Source organism: Lepidochelys kempii, chromosome 2 (assembly GCF_965140285.1).
Source record: "Lepidochelys kempii isolate rLepKem1 chromosome 2, rLepKem1.hap1, whole genome shotgun sequence".
Taxonomy (NCBI): Eukaryota; Metazoa; Chordata; order Testudines; family Cheloniidae; genus Lepidochelys; species Lepidochelys kempii.
The window spans coordinates 123,062,440-123,077,044 of NC_136381.1; the positions used below are offsets into that span (position 1 = coordinate 123,062,440).

Here is a 14,605-nt window from a genome sequence, read left to right on the forward strand (position 1 = left end):
ATGCATTGTTTTCCCTGCTTCTCTCCCCAGCAGGCATACTGCATAACAATTTTTCTCTGGGGGAGAGGAAGTCAGAGGACCACACGACAGATGTTTGTCATGTTGCTTAACACACTACTGGAAGGGGCTCTGATACTGTGGTGATGAGGACAGCATCCATCTAGCTGAGGTACTTTTGTGGCCCCCATCACCATAGTGATGCTTAGTGCCTCACTATATTTATCCTCACAATACCCCTGTGAGGTAAGGAAAGTGTGATTATCCCCATTTTACAGATGGGGATTTGAGGCACAGAGAGGCTAAATAACTTGCACAAAGTCACACAGGAAACAGGGAATTGAAGTGAGGTTTCCCAAGTCCTAGGCTAGTGCCCTAACCACTGGGAAATTCTTCCTTTCCATATGAAAGTATATAGAATAGAAATATTTAAATCCTTCAGCATTTGATACGGAGATAATTGGGCTCTGAAAATTGTGGTATACACTGTAAATCATTGGAAATGCCCTGTTTAATTGTGTCTTTGAAGTTCCTAAAACCTCTAATCCATGAGCCTTTCCTGTTTGCATATAATTGTTTTACATTTAAAAACAAATTGAGACTTTCTAATTTTTCCACCTCTAGTGCATTTCCTATAATGAGGATTTTCTGGGGGCTCTCTGGAGGCCTGGCATCTTTGATTAGGTTTAGGAAGGGGGGTTGGGAGCAAGTGGTTCAGTTCCTGAGACTGAGAGAATAGAGAGATTTTGTGTCAGATATATTCCAGAGTGGAGTCCTTCATTGAACAGGGCTACATGAGAAAGTATATATTCAGTCAATTCAGTGATAAAGGTTAATGTGATGGTTATTTGATTGGTTAATGATATCTCTATTGGGTTAGCTAAACACTCTAACTTACTGCCTGATTTAAGACTGTGATGTTTTGGGAGATGATCTAAGTGATGCGTCTGTAATCAGAAAAAATACACAAGGTGATGTAAGTTAGATTCCCTCAGCCTGATTCTCCTCTCACGTAAACTGTTATATACAAGAGTGAACTCCAATATTTTGATAATTACTCCTGGATTTACAGCAATGCAAGTAAGAGCAGAGTAAGGGGCCTACTTGGATTAAATAAGACTCCTTCACACCTAGTTAGATCCTTGGGCCTGATTCCTCTCACTGGTGTAAAACAGAAATAAGTTCTCCTCAGTCAATGGCATTATGCAGGTACAGTTGTGTAACAGAAAGGAAAATCAGAGCCCTTAGACTTACTTACAGACACTTCCTGATGTGTGTGTACAGGAATCTAAACTGGTGTAACTTGCCAGAAGAAGGTGTTTGATAAACTAAGGGATTTTAGTTTTTAACTTTTTCCTTCTGCGACTCCTCTGAATTTGTCCCACTCCCGTTACTCAATGATTCAACCAAAAGAATATTAACCAGACTGATTGCTTAAATGGCTCTTATTTATCAATACAAGTTTAAAAGCATAGTATTTCAGTCAGATCATGACTAGATCACATTTTTAATGTGCTAGAAGAATAAAGTCAAGGCCAGTAATTTATATACTTGCTGCTTTAATAGGGCCAGTTTCAAAAGCTGAAAACAATTATGAGCCAAATTAGCTGGAAGGAAGAATTTAATCAGAAACCTATTAATGATAACTGGGAATCATTTCAGAACTCCTTACTAGATGCCCAAAGAGCCACAATCAAGGAGGAAAGCTGTGCTGGTTAAATAAACAACCTGACAGAGTGAAAGTGTAGGCAGCAGTAACCAAAAACACAACAAAACCAAAAACCAACAAATGGCAGAAAGAGAAAGCCGATAATAATTAATATAAATTAGAAGTTAAGAATTATAGAAAATTAATAAGGGACACAAGAATAAATCAATGGCCAGGAGAGTTAAGGACAATAAGGAATTATTTAATATATTAGGAACAAAAAGCATTGTGACAATGGTATCGGTACATTACTGGACGGAAATAGTAGTATTATCAAGAATACAGAAAAGGCAGAAGGATAAAATAAATATTTCTGCTCTGTATTTGGGGAAAAAACAGTTTATATAGTCTCATCATATGGTGATAACACTCTTTCCAGTCCACTTGTATCTCTGGAGGATGCTAAACAGAAGCCACTAAAGTTAGATATTTTTAAAGCAGCAGAGCCAAATAACTTGCAAGAAAGAGTTTCAAAAGAACTTGCTGAACCATTAATGTTGATTTTCAATAAGTCTTAGAGCATTGGGGAAATTCCAGAAGACTGGAAGAAAGTTAATGTTGTGTCAATTTTTAAAAAGGGTAAATGGGGTGGCCCTGGTAATTATAAGCCTGACACCGATCCCTGACAAGATAATGGAGCGGCTGATACAGGACTCGATTAAGAAAGAACTGAAGGAGGGTAATTACTCCTGGGAGGATTCCGCACCAAAAAATTAAAAATTCTGCAAAATTCTTTTTTTTTAAAAAATGGGTAAGTAAAATAAATCCTGAGCTGTAATCTAAGCCCATTGTGCCACTTTGGCACAGGAAAAAAGTGAGAAAGCACATAGAACTTTCTAGCTGATTTGTTTACTGTTGTTTAAGAAGGCTTTACATCACTCTGGCAATGTAGGGGCCTTAAACTTTTACAGGCTTTATGATCCTGGGGGAATTGACTGAGAATGGGAACAGTTAACTGACAATAGGAACATTAACAATGTTACTACTCAGGCAGGCTGCTTCATTTTTGCCTCAGAGAATGAGGACAATTAACTGGCAGGCAGGTTGCTACATTTCTGCAGGGGACAGAGCCTTCCTTGTACATAATAAAAAGACCTACCCCTCCATGCCCCCAGTGAGCCACACTAGCAAGTGAGAGGGACAGAGTCTCTCTCGCTTATTGGCAGGCACGCACACCCAGTCCTGCTCCCTGATGGTGATCGACATCTCCCCTTCAGGCCCCCATGCCCAGCCCCCTCCCCCTGCAGTGATTTGTGTCTCTGACACAATCTACAGCTACACTGCAACAGATGCGCTGCCTGGACTGCCGGGGAAGAGGCGAGTGTCCCACGACAGATTTCTTTTGCATTTTTCTGCTTAGGGGCATAGAAATATGTGGGTCACATGAATTCTGTGCCCACGCAGGGGCACAGAACTCTGTCAGAGGTAGGTAATGTAATTAGTGAAAATCAACATGGGTTTATGGAAAATAGATCCTGTCAAACTAACTAGATCATAGAATCATAGAATATTTTTTTTGGGTGAATCATAGCGATCTTTTTTTGGTGAGATTACAAGTTTGGTTGATAAAGTTACTAATGTAGACATAAACATAGACTTCTGTAAGGGGTTTGAGACAACATTTTGATTAAAAAACTAGAACGACATAAAATTAACATGGCACACATCAACGGGAGTAAAAACTGGCTAACTGATAGGTCTTAAAATGTATCTGAAAATGGGGAATTGTCATCAAGCAGGTGTGTTTCCAGTTGGATCCCACAGGGAACAGTTCTTGGCCCTTCGCTATTTAACATTTTAATCAAGAACCTGGAAGAAAACATAAAAGCATCACTAATAATGATTGCAGATGATAAAAAATTGGGGGAATGCGAAATAATGACAAGGACAGGTCACTGATTCAAATCCATGTGGATCGCTTGGTAAACTGGGCCCAAGCAAACAATATGTATTTTAGTATGGGTAAATGTATACATCTAGGAACACAGAATGTAGGCCATACTTACAGGCTGGGGGACTCTATCCTGGGAAACAGTGACTCTAAAAGAGCTTTGGGATCATGGTGAATATGAATTCTTGGTGTGATGCCGTGGCCAAAAGAGCAAATACAATCCTGAGATTCATAAACCGGGGACTCTCCGGTAGGAATACAGACTATTTTACTTCTGTATTTGGTAGTGCTGCTGGAATACTGGGTCCAGTTCTGCTGCCCACAGCTCCAGAATGAGGTTGATAAATTGGAGAGGGCTCAGAAAAGAACCACAAGCATGATTAAAGAATTAGAAAACCTGAGCTCCTTCAGTCTATTTTAGAAAGAGAAGATTAAGAAGTGATTTGATTAGTCTATAGACACCTGCATGGGGAACAAGTATTTAATAACGGGCTCTTCAGTCCAACAGAGAAAGGTAAAAAAATGATCCAGTGGCTGGAAGATGAGGCTAGACAAAATCCTATTGGAAATAAGGCATAATTTTTTACCAGTGAAAGTAATTAATCATTGGAACAATTTACCAAGGGTTGTGGTGGAGTCTCCCTCACTGACAATTTTTAGATCAAGACTGGATGTTTTTCTAAAAGATCTGCTCTGGGAGTTATTTTGGGGAAGTTCTATGGCCTGTGTTATACAGGAGGTCAGACTAGATGACCGTTATGGTCCCTTCTGGCCTTGGAAACTATGAATCTATGAAACATATAAGTATGGAATTAAAATAAAATCAAATAGTATATTGATGAATATACTGTCGTCTGATTAGTGGTAGCGTAAATACAAGCTGTTTTCAAAGCCAACCAGAGCACAGCTTTCCAATAATAGTACAGTGGGCAATTCTCATGCACACCTGAATGTTCATCAGGCAAAATACCAGTACCTACCTGATAAATCATGTGGAATAATGGTAGTAAAGCTACTGGACATTATTTAGGAGCAGATGACCATTATCCTATGACAACAGGCTAGTCCAATTACTATCTTTTAAACATACCACTAATTGGAAGTGAAGTAGTTACTGTAAAATTGTTTTAAGGAAGGAGTGATTATCATGAATGATTTTTAATTGGAGTAACATTGTTTCCAAATCTGCTGCTGTTCTAGATGTTTTTTATATGGCTTTCTAGTCTGTGAACTGATTGTGATGCCATCCACAATGCAGTCACTGTGCTGCTAGAAACAGTTCTGAAGAGCTTTGAGGAACCTTGACCAGTAGTGAATGATGGTAATGGCTCAGTAGTGATTAAATCTAAAACATTTGCCATCATGTTGCCAGTATAGAAATTTGTAGGGGAAGGGAGACATGGCTGTGAAAACTTGGAACAATAAAGTGAGAGATTTGTAGAGGAATGTGGTTTGTCTTTGAGTAGTTTTCTGCCTACAGGAACTGCTAAATTATGTCTAAGTGGCTTCAGCAAACCCCACTAACTTGGCATGACAGACACTGGAAGACAGTGAAAGAAGCATTCACTATGAAATATAAAACTAATTAGCTATCTTATGACGGGTTGGATCACAGGAACCCCCTTGGGGCTGCCAACTGACGTGCCAAGACTACTTCTGCCCCTGCCCTCCTTGCCAGCTTGGGACTCCAGAGCCCTGCCTGGCTGTGCCAGACGTGTGTGCCGGCCACAAACACGGACCCAGGTCTGAACCATGTCCCACAAACTGCAAGCTTAACTGAGAGCAGCTTACAGACGTGTTTCTGTCTTTGAGACTCAGATGCCCAACTCCCAATTGGGTCCAAACCCCAAATAAATCAGTTTTACCCTGTATAAAGCTTGTACAGGGTAAACTCATAAATTGTTCACGTCTATAACACTGATAGAGAGATATGCAGAGCTGTTTGCCCACCTGGTATTAATACATACTCTTGATTAATTAGAAAGTAAAAAGTGATTTTATTAAATACAGAAAGTAGGATTTAAGTGGTTCTAAGTAGTAATAGACAGAACAAAGTGAATTACCAAGCAAAATAAAATAAAACACACAAGTCTAAGTCTAGTACAGTAATAAAACTGAACTCAGATAAAATCCTCACCCAGTAAGCTTCCTTTTACAGACTAGTCTCCTTCTAGTCTGGGTCCAGCAATCACTCTCACCCCCTGTAGTTACTGTCCTTTGTTCCAGTTTCTTTCAGGTATCCTTGGGGGTGGAGGGGCTCTCTCTTTAGCCAGCTGAAGACCAAATGGAGGGGTCTCCCACGGGTTTAAATAGACTTTCTCTTGTAGATGGAGACCCCCTTCTCTTTCCTATGCAAAGTCCAGCTCCAAGATGGAGTTTTGGAGTCACCTGGACAAGTCACATATCCATGCATGACTCAGTTTTTTACAGGCAGCAGCCATTGCCCACATAGTATCTTGAATGTCTCCGGGAAGACTTCTTATGTGGATTGGAGCCTTCCAACATCCATTGTTCGTTAAATGCTTCTTGACTGGGCACTTAACTTTGCAAATTCCTTTCTAAAGAAGCTGGTCAAATGCCTTACTAAGGTTATTTAAAATCAGACAAGTATACAGCCAATATTCATAACTTAAAATACAAAACTGATACATGCATACAAATAGGATTAATGTATTCAGTAGATCATAACCTTTACAGAGATATGTTACATGGCATATGTGGTATAAAACATAACCTAGTTATGTCATATATACAGTCAGAAGCATATTTCCATAAAGCCTTATGGGGGGTACCATCACATATCTGATTACCTTACTGATGCTAATTCATATAATTGGTTTCAATGAAGTTAAGGACTGACCATAGGGAGGTGGCCATTGACAAAGGAGGAGAAGAGAACAGGAGCAGAGATCTTTTTTCCCCCTTTCCTTTGGTGCTCTGAGAATTACTGTTTGTAACAAAGTTTCAGGCTTCTGAAGTACCTTGCTGAAGTAGCTAACTTATGCTTTTGATTAATTTTGTATAACTCAGTAAGCTGTAAATAAATGGATTAAAGAGCCATTTGATCTTCAAGAAGAGATTTAAAATTGCTTTGATTAAGTACTATGGGGATACAATGGATTATTATGGATAATGGATTAAGACAACGGGGGACATAGAGCTAATATTGTACAATATGTATTTATGTGTGTGTCTGTGTAATATACAGTTTGTGTGCGTGAGCATGTCTGTATGGGTGAGACATGTGTATGTATAAGTATATGTATTTATATGTATATGCATATATGTGTTTTACTCTTTATGGAATAAGAGGTGGCATGTGGATCTGTTAAACCTGAATCAAATTTGGATATTCAGCAGTGTGCAGTGACACCAGCAAGCCAAGACTGATACAGCACTTGCCTTTTCCCCCGTTCATGCGACTGTGGTGAAACTGATTCAGTCTAAAGGGGCAGGACCTTAGGCAAATGGCATGTGTTAGCTGATTGGCTTGGTATAAGGGTCTTAGACATGTTATGAAAAAAAACTTTAAAAGCACATAAATTTAGTGATGGTTGGTGAAAGGTGTCAGACTGACAGTCCTGGAGACTTGTCTTCTATATCCACATCAGTGATAGTGCAAGATTCCACCACTGTTCACTAATATGCCTCAACTTAGACTACCCCCAGCTACTCTAGGGTTGTAAAAAATAGGTTCTGAGAGAAGGATAAGAGATATGTGAAACTGATAGCGGGGGTGGGGGGAAAGACTAGAAGATCATGGAGATGCAGCCTTCAGCCCTCTCCTTGACAGAGTCCAAAAACTGCAGTCTTAGCTGTTAAAATGAGAAGCAGCCAGAAATTAAATGAACCTGAAAAGACCCCTCCAAACTATTTTCTTGACCTCTTTAGATCTAAAAATTGGCCCTTCTGGGTTTGAAGGCAGGTTTCAGCCTGGAGCATATTAAATCAGCAGCATTATATAAACCCTGGTGAATGGGAGGGGTGATGGAAACACTAATTCAGTCTTGACCTTATGAATGGCAGGCTACAGGACCCAGGTTCAATCTGTGTAATTTGCTTTCAATTTCTTTTTTTTGGGGAGGGGAAGAAATTTATTTATTTTTACACAAATCCTCCCCTAACCCCTTCTCTTTCCCTTCATTTTAGTGAAGGATTCCTGGGGAAAGGTGAACTTTGCTGTGCAGATAGGGAAAAGTCTAGGCACATGACCTTTCTATGATATGGCAGTTCTCTACTGTGTGACTGATGGAATTTTTAATTCAGTAGTTTTATAGTTTATAATGACCCTGAGGAGAACACAAAAGCAACACCAGAAACAATACTCTGCTCCCCACCTACCAACCACATTAGAGTACCTGGTCCTTCAAAGTAAGTGGAGATGGTAGGATTTAGTTTGCACTGGGGCCTTGGGAAATAGATAAGACAGCTGTTCACTTCTGCTAGAGCAACAGAAACAGCACAGACTGTCCTCTGGGAACTGAATTAGAGTACAGTGTTGCATTATAAATATCATCGCCTAAATACAGATTGGGTTCTCTGAGACTGCTGAATAGACCCACGCTGTCTTAATACAGCAGGTTAAAGAACAACCTTTTCTCCATTCACTGTCAATGTTTGGAGGCGAGGGAGGGGGACTATTGCTGTGTTTCTGCTACTTAATTGATGCTGTGTCAGTCAGATGGACCTTTAATAATCAATTATGGCCTGATTTTTTCAGAGAAGCACCTGCAGCTCCCACTGAAGTCAGTTGTACGTGTGAGTGCTCAGCACCTCTCAAAATCAGGCCATGAGAAGAGTGCTTAGAACAAGGCATTGAAAGTTTGTTTAGACTCAGTCACTGATTTAACGTCTGACCTTGGGTAAGTTGCTTCACTTCATGTGTGCCTCATGTTACACATCTGTAAAATGGGGCATAATGCTACCTACAGTACCTCACCAAGGTGTTGTGAAACTTAGGGCATGTCTACACTGCAGCTGGGAGGTGTAAATCCCAGCACAGGTAGACATATGTAGACTAGCTCTGCGCAAGCTAGTGCCTAAACAATTCTGCCCAGGGCCTGCCCTAGATCAAATTGTGCCCCAGGTGAGGAGCATCTTTGGTTTGTTAAACTTTTGAATACCTTATATTTTTTATTGCATTTGTAGCCCATTTCATGACTTTGATGCACGATTTGCATGCATGATTTATCCCTGTCATATAAGATGATAAATTTGCATGTTAGGATCTGTGAATCTGTATTTATTCATTCCAAATATAAGTAAATAAAAATTCATTTTCTCTAGTTATAGAAACATTTTAATTGTAACTGAAATGTACTAAGGTCAAGAAATTGAACGGTGCACCAACATTGGGTGGGCCAGTATTAAATAGCGTTACAGTAGGTGACAGCCTTAGAATGTTGACCCTAGTCCTTTAGTTCCAAAGGTTGCTTACAGTTACATAATAAAACAAGGTTCACAATATCGCAGCTGGGCTACTTCATTTTGTTCCATCTCATGGATTGGCGACGCCTAGCCCCTTATATACCCACGAGGGCATGGCTGACAACATTCTAGGAGGTTCAAGGAAAATGTAGTTCTCGGAAAGTTTGGAAGGTTCTATGAGATTCTACGGAGGTCCGGAACATTCTAGGAGGTTAGTGAAAAATGACTCCACGTATGGAATATCTGAAACATTTTACTTCAAACGTTCTATTTTCCCTTTTATAGCTAACAACAAAAACAGCACCTTAACCCCATCGCCCCCCCGAAGCCCAGCACCTCTGGTGGTCACCTGGGTTGCCTGCCCCTAAAGCCAGCCCTGATCCTGCCCAACTTCCTTGTAAGTACTTGGAGGGCTAGTGAGAACCACGGCTTGTACAGCTGCAGCCATGCTGCTATTTTTAGGCATTAGCTTGAACAGAGCTGGTGGGTAATGTCTGCATGTCCACCTGTGCTAGAATTTATGCTTCCCCGCTGCAGCATAGACTTACCAGGACTAAATTCATGGTTTTTAACCAAGCCCCACTAAATGGTTATCTTGATCAAGCTTATCTCATTTGCCTGAAATTACATTCCACTCCCACTAGGAAAACAAAATGCTCCGGCCCCAGCCTGATGGCTATAGTGTAATCATTGCATGACTAATTCCATCAGAAGGGACCATGCCAGGTAACCTCCCCAGAAGACCCTACTCTTGCTCTTCATTGCCCTTCTTCAAGAATTTCCCTCATCTTTATCTTCCCCTATGAATGAAGATTTTTACTCCACACACGTTTAGATTTCCCAGCACCTTCATGCGGTGAGGCTCAGCCTGACAAGCCGCCAAAAAACAGCCAAGCAGGAGATAACTAATGATTTCAATTGTCAGCTGTGAAAAGTGCCTCTCAGGAAATAAAATGATACTTGTGCCCTTTTCTTTCTTCTCCTTTTGAAGCAAGCAGTAATTTTATTCCAGATGCAGCATTTTTTTTTTGAACTACACCTTTACTGCAGCTTTACTTCTCAGAGCAACACTTAATTCATCACCAAAACTAAAATGGCTGTTAAGGCACCAGTACTGTGTTGAATGACCATTGGGTTACTTAAGATCTGAAGGTCCTGTAACTAACACTGAGCCAATTTCTCCAGCCCTTATTCAGCTCTCATTAGAGCAAAACTGTCACTGAAGTTACCGTATAACTATGCACTAGAAGCAAATGCCAACAGATCTTTAACACACATTCACCAACCTGTTTCAAAAGAGAGCTATAAATACAGCTACCCCACACTGAGCAGTGGTGTGAACAGTAATGTAAGTTACAAGTGAGAAAGACTGATTTTTATTCCATAGGGAAAAATCAGCTCCTGGAATAAGTAAAATTTCTATTGAAGTTAATGGGAGTTGCACCTACTTACACTAGGGTGTAAGTAGTTTGGGGGATAGACAGGTGGGTTGGTGCTTATATCTCACTCTCCTGTTAGATGCTTTTCTTCATACTTTTCCTGCCCCCTTGGCTAAGAGTTTAAAAATGGGTGCTGAAGGTTAGGTTCTAAAGTCCATATTTCAACACCTGAATATCAGGCCACTGATTTAGAAGTGCTGTGCCCCTACCAGCTCTCACTAAAGTCAACGACAACAACTCGGTACTCAGCACTGTTGAATTCCTTTTATGCAGGAGGATTCTCCTAGGGTCAGATCTGCTTGTGTTCCTCCCCCACTCCCCCTCCCTCCCCATTAAAGCACCAGAGTAATGTAAAGAGACCACAGCACAACAGAGAATCAGCCCCACCTGGACTCCCTTCTGAATCTGGCCCTCAGCCTTTGTTTTTCATCTGTTAAGAAGAGGGGATTGGAAGGACCTGTCCTTAGAGCAGTGCGGTTTGCAGAAGCTTTATTTTAAAACCTCTTTGGAAATGGATTCCTAACAGTGGAGAAACTGTAATGTAGGTTCAGTCTTAGTGGAGTTAGCTGGGAAATGGTGGGGATTTCCCCTCCCCCCACACCAAAATTTTTTATTACAATTACATTTTTTGTTATTTTCTGTGGAAAATTTTTATTTTCTATTGAAAATTCAAAACATTCTGTAAACTGATGTTTTTGGGCTGAGAACTGCCAGAAACTGAAAAAAAAAATTGTTTTCTACTTAAAAATTCATCAAGGAAAGCAGACACTTTGTCAGTTTTCTTGTAATCAAAAGTCCCATTTGGGAGGTGGGGGTGGGGGAAAGCAGGGGGAGAAAGTAAGGAGAGGGTCAATGGAAAACTTTCAGCTAGCATAGAGTTCCAAGCTCTGTCTAGCAATAAAATGACCAAGCCATATACAGGGTAAGCTCAGTCATCTCCATTTAAAACAAACTCCAAATGAAATGACTCCCAGATGGATTCTGTGTCTTTGGAACAGTACTAGGCATTGTACAAACACTGAGTAAGAGAGTCCCTGCTCCGAAGATCTTCCACTCTATGCATAGCAATAAATTGGTGATACTGGAACTGAGTCTCACCAAAGACATTTCATGTGAGGACTATTAAATATCCATTAAATGGTAACAGCTTTTAATCTTTGCTGAGCTGGGCAGGGTTCAAACTATTGACCTACAGGTGAAAGGTGTTCTAGCTCATTAGCAATGTCCGAGGCATCTAGTACCATAAGTGCTAACAAAACAGCTGCGAGAATAAAGCTTGTTTTCTGTAAAGATAAGTTCATTAAGACACTTTTTCTCTCTCTCTGGATGTTTACATCTTTTTGCACCATCATGCAGTAGTGGCAAAAACTGTTACACTCAAGATATAATCTTAGGGGCTGGAAACAGGAGTTGATAACAAATCTCTTTAGACGCATAGTACAGTATGCAAATTATGCCCCCCCCCACCGTTTCTTAAGGAACCTTTTTAAAATGGTGTGGAAAAGAAGTGAGTGACTTTCTGCAATGGAGTTAGAGGAGCAAAGGAGCCTTATTCTCTTCTCTGCCTGGTAAGTATGTCATTTCTCACAGCATTTTGAAACCTTCATTTCTGTCCCAGGTCACTAATATTGGTTGACAAGAGTCAAAAACTGGGATCGCTCATTTTGGTTAATAGAGTTTCAAAATTATTCTAAGTATTGACTTTCATATGACCAGAACTTAGCATTTTCATTCATGCAAATATTGTCCAATCAGGGTTTTATTGATTAGTATTTTAGGAGTTGCAGTTAAGTATTCGGTTACCTAGAGCACTGTATAATGACTAGTATTACTATATGTCCTTACTAGTTATTGAACTTAAATTTGAATCTTGAAATGTATTCCTACCAGGAATTCCTCTTTTTTTTTTTTTATCCACAAAAAGAAAAAAATACCCCTGTACTTTGGGTAGTGGCTTACCTTCTTCATTCCAGAACTGCTTTTGTTTCCTTTGACTCCCACAAAAAAATCCCCCAAAACAAACCCCCAAACCTTTCCTTTTAAAATAGGTCTGGGTGGCTGGGAGACTTTGTTTCATATTTGAACCATCCTTGATAGCAGGATTTTCAAATTATTAGATGGGGGTAGGAATCTTATTGTCTTTATATATTTGTAAAACACCGAGCATTCTATATAGGTTCTTATATCACCCTAATACAGTATCGGAGCACTTTGCAGTAGTGCATTAAGTGATGTGACTCAGGGCTTGTCTATGTGGTGTGGCAATGGGGGTGTGATTTCTGAAGCACTATGTTCATGCACACTAGGTAACTTTCACTGTGTGCTCACAAGTCTAGAGCGGCTAGTGAGCATGCAACATATTGGTGAACTTTAGAAATCACCCTCCTCACCCCTGCCCTGTACACACTACTGCACCCTGAGGCAAGCTCTAATACCCATAATATATGATCTGTTCTCTCTCCCATCCTCTCATCAAAGAGAGAGTTGTGTGTGCTGGATAGGGATTTATTTTTTTTAAAATGCATCCATTGCTATGTGTTTATATTCTAGAAGGCAGGTTGACGAAGAAGTGCCTTGCATTTAGATCAGAAGGTGGTGATGATCCTTAGTCCTAGGGGAGCTCATCCCACAGTCTAGGGCTAGGCCCTGAGAAAGCTGTCTCCTGAACAGACAAATTTTGACCTTGTGGTAGGTAGATCCATGTTGCCTGAGGAGCGGAGTTGTGGACCACAGTCCTCACCCTGAGCTGTAGTAAATATTTTAGATATCTTTGGTGCAGGCCACTGAGTGCCTTGCAGATAAGGACTGACACCGTGGATTTGCCTCTGTAGTCTATGGGAAGCCAGTGTAGAAAGAGGACAGGTCTCATGTGTTTGTGGTAGGGCCTGGTTGCTGTACTATTTGCAGTTTCTAAGGGCTGATGATTTCATGCATGTGTATATTGCACCCATCTCCTCCTGATTATTACCTCCTCTGAAAGCATCACATCTATATTAAGACTTGATTTTTCAGTGGTTTTGAGAACCTAAAATCCCCCCTGAAGTGCAGGTGCTCAAAACTTAGTAATGATAAGGCCTGGCTCTCACAGCACTTTTCATCAATAGAGCTCAAAGCTCTTTACAAGAGAGGTATCATCCCCACTTTACAGCTTGGGGAACTGAGAGGTGAAGTAACTTGCCCAACGTCACCCAGCAGACCAGTGGCTGAGCCAGGAATAGAGCTAAGGTCGTCTGGTGTCTCAGTCCAGTGGTCCATCCATTGCAACCCCCTTGGGACAGGAACATTGTCTTTTAAATTGTACTGTAAAGCATCAAGCACACTTTTACTCAGAATAATCCCTGATGTTGACATCCAAATTTTAGTCTGAAATGCTTGTGTCCCCGATCTGGCATTAAGCTCTTCTATATTTTCTTGATATATTTTTTTTTTGGAAGCCCCAATTTTGCAAATATGCTGAGTCCACCCAAGATTTTAATACAATTTTAATAAAATTTAGCTTTCCCTGTAATAACACAATAAAATCTGTGGGGTATTACAAGGATGGTGCTGTCTATGGCACAGTCAAGTGCTTCTAATTCCACATGGGTGTGTTCATCTGACAGCTACCATGAGGTTTTTCTTTATTGATGATCTGGAATTTATTTTGGCCTTACATAACTAATCTCTCTTTCTCTTTGTTTTGCTGGGAGTGAACTAATTTATCACGATCACTGGGAGCTGCCAAGTAGTCTCTGAATGTTTCACTTGTGCGACTATCCCTCTAGAAAGTGAACGGGCCCCATCAGAATGTTCTCTCATTATATGTGTTAAATGATGTGTGTATTACAGTGGCAGATGCCCTGATGTCCTACTGCATGAGAGGTGGATTTGGACCAGGAAAATATGTCTGTTACAGTGTTCTCTTTATTTCAACTAACGCTCATGCAGCTTCTAGGTGAAATTCAACCTAACCTTGCTTTTTTTAGTTTTTTTTTTTTTTGAGAAGTCAATGTACCCCTATTAATTTCTAACGCTTCAATGGGAGTACATAGAACCTATAGCCCTGTGTATAACTCTGCTATAAGAGAGACCTGGATTTGATTCTCATCGTGCTTAACAGCCTTTGGAAGGGGAGAAAGCCATTTTGCAGTGATTACACATCAT

The 14,605-nt window shown here is 40.4% G+C and overlaps 1 long non-coding RNA gene across 2 annotated transcripts in view; it reads left to right on the forward strand.

Moving 5' to 3' along the window:
* LOC144930215 (uncharacterized) overlaps positions 1-14,605 on the forward strand; it is a 130,222-nt gene that overhangs the window by 64,870 nt on the left and 50,747 nt on the right. The window contains exon 4 of one of the 2 annotated variants that reach the window (XR_013635354.1): positions 31-169. This is a non-coding gene — a long non-coding RNA (uncharacterized LOC144930215). Of the gene's footprint in view, positions 1-30; positions 170-11,946; positions 12,031-14,605 lie in introns of those variants that run through there. The other variant, XR_013635356.1, reaches the window with a different exon arrangement.